Below are 3,125 nucleotides of genomic sequence, written 5' to 3'. Positions count from 1 at the left end.
CTTAGATACAGTATAAACTATATTATATTACACGTGGAAATTTTAATATATTGTATGTATCAGTAAAAAGTTAATGATAATTAGCCTTACCAGAAGTATAGGCAATGCACAGAAATGTTTTCTACTTTCCCTTGAACAGCTCTTGCTGTAATTACAACTACTATTTTAAGCTTCACACAAAACACACAATTAGTCAAAATTCATGATTCTACCTACACAAAACTTTTTGGAATCATGCATCATCTTTAGCTTTTACTTCTCAAATTCATTAAAAAGATTATAATTTTTCTACCCAAAAACATTTACTTTATTCTTTCATGGCACCTTCATTTACTGAGATTATTTTTTAAACTCCTTTTTATGTATCTTTAATCTATTTTAAGTTCCATAGAGCAGAGACAGTGTCTTTTTTACTATATTATCTTTGGCATCTACCAAAATAATATATAATAATATATGTCTGATAAACATTTGTTGACTTAATACATCTATTACAGCTCATATTTTTAAGAACTAAAATCTTCCTCTGGCTTGTATAAACAGAATTAAAAATTCCTGAAAGTCTTTTGATAATGAATTAGGAGCCTTAGAATATTTGAATAGGCAGACACCAAAAGAATCCCAGGAACAAAAGAAATCAGCACCATAATAACAATGTATAGTCCAAACAAGTCAACTCAGAGGTTGCTGTCCCTGCTACTCTGAATGATATAGAAATGCCCAATGACTCATTGATTACCTTCATGCTTTTGTGTGTGCATATGTGCTTGTGTTCATGTATACATGTGTGCATATTGCTAAAGGTGTATGTCAATTCCACATATTTTCTTCAATTGCTTTCTACCATATTTTTACATAAGTAACAATTTACTAAAATTTAATTTTTGACAATTTAATTGTATATTTATATATACATATATAGATATATAATGTATTGTGGGCATATTGACTGCTTGTTACCACTTTTATCCCTCTTGTCCTACAGATATCCTTTTTCTTCTTCCTAAGATGTCTTCCTCCTAATTCTATGTCTTATATATCTATGCAGGTCTTATGTAGGTAGCCAGAGCCTTGGTTTTTATGATTCCATTAGCCAAGTCATATCCAGAAGAATCTTTACAGGACTCTTCACCATCTCATTATTTGAGAATTCCATAAATACATATGTTTTAATGAAGACCTCTCATTCTTTCCCTTCCAATTTCCTATATACCTCCCTATTATTCCTTTCTGTGGTAGTGCAATATTCTGCAAGTATTTCTTACATTCTACAAGACTGGAACTTTTGCTGGACCTCACATCCATAGCTAAGGCTGTTAGCCCACCATATACTTGGCTTGTTTGTTTGACCTTTCCTTACGAAAACAATGTAACACTCTACTTGCCTTGGATTTCCTGCATAATCAAGTTTTACAAACTAAGCTAATGCCTAGCTGTAATCTTAAATTATTGACACTTTTATGACCCAAATCAAGAACTACGTGAGTATATAATTTTCTGAAAATAAAAATAAAGAGGTTGAAATCAACCTTCTAAAATCTACCATAAAGTTTGAAAGCATCCATTTATGTTTATTGCTTGATAATCAATGATATTTATATTACTGTTTATTGTTTATGTCATTTGGGATCAATTTGAGCCAGTGACTTAATCCCTGTAAAATTCTGTTAGAGTTTTCCTTTTTTTTTTTTGAGACACATGAAGCTGTTTAATTAGGTTGTCAGCAATTTAGAAAACCAGTTTGTGAGAATACATCCCGTTCGTGAGACAGAACTGAGAACGCAGGTAGCCCTGCAGCTGAGGAACAGCTTTGATCTTTGGCAGAATCTGTGAGTCCACCGTTTTCTGATCAGCCTTGCGCTGCTCTGTAATCTCATATTTCTCCTTTTCTGTGTCAAAGATCTCACCCTCCTGGTGTCTGGGCTTACGCAGCTGCTTTTTCTTGAAGTAAGCATCAGTCAGGTGTTTGGGAATTTTAACTGTGCTGATATCAACTTTTGTAGAGGTGGCGATGACAAACTTCTGATGTGTTCTTTGCAGAGGAACTCTGTTGATGGCAAGAGGTCCTGTTGCAAGCAGTAAACCACTGCCCAGTTGCCTCAGGAAAACCACTCTCTTACCCCTGTGTGAGGACAGTCCCAGGAGTGATGCTGGCACGCAGGCGTCTCACGTGCTGACTGAAGGGCTTTTTGCCATGACTCAGCAGCTTCCGAGGCACATCTTTGGTAGGATAATACCTGGGCATTGTTCGAAGCTTAACCACCCGGGTACCACCATTCTTGTCACCACCAACAGGTTTTGTGACAGTGGCAAGAACCTTTTCCTTTTTCTTCTTTTCAACCTTGGTTTTTGCAGCTGTGTATTTCCTTTTGTACATGGCCTTTCTGGAATACATAGCAGATCGGGAGTACCTGCCAATTCCTCTAACAAGGACTGGATTTCTGCTGCAATGGGGCTTCCCCTTCTTGAGCTTTTTAGCCTTAGGGTCACCCTTTTTGGCTGCACCAGTGGCAGGGGCATCACTGCCAGCCTTCTTGGCTGCAGGTTTCTTCTCTTTCGTATCAGGTTTCTCGGCTTTTTCACCCGCCATCTTGCAAGATGGGAAAGAGAACTAAGGTCAATCACATGAGCCCCGGGTTCGAACTCGGGATCTCGCTTACGTCAGCGCTAGGCGCTTAACAGGCTGAGCTATGGCCCAACTTGCTAAAACACAACACACACAAGACACAGAACCACACCGACCCTGGGTTTGAACTTGGGACCTCGCTTGTGCCAGCGCCACGTGCTTAACAGGCTGAGCTATCACCCAACTCGCTTAGATATTTCTATAATGGCCCCACCCCTTCTGCTATGTGATGCCCTCTGTGCTAGTCCATAAATACAAAGCAAGAAGTCCTTTGTGGTTGTGATGTAAGACAGAGAGAGCATGAAATAGAGAATTCAAGTCTGAACTCCCTCTGGGTTAAATGACTCCAAGGGGAAGCGCTTTTGTGTTTTTTTTTTCCTTAATGCAACACTAGTACAGATTCGTTATTTAGTTGATCACTAATGCATTTAATCCTCATACTGTTCCAATTTCATATGTTATTTTTCCTTAATTTTTAATATCAATTTGCTACAAAATA

At 37.8% G+C, this 3,125-nt stretch overlaps 1 pseudogene; it reads right to left on the bottom strand.

Annotated features, from left to right (window-relative positions):
* Positions 1 to 1,728: 1,728 nt before the first annotated feature.
* LOC119805271 lies at positions 1,729 to 2,590 on the bottom strand (annotated as a pseudogene).
* Between the last annotated feature and the right edge of the window lie 535 nt (positions 2,591 to 3,125).

Source organism: Arvicola amphibius, chromosome X, assembly GCF_903992535.2.
Source record: "Arvicola amphibius chromosome X, mArvAmp1.2, whole genome shotgun sequence".
Taxonomy (NCBI): Eukaryota; Metazoa; Chordata; class Mammalia; order Rodentia; family Cricetidae; genus Arvicola; species Arvicola amphibius.
This window is presented reverse-complemented; position numbering and strand designations above follow the sequence as displayed.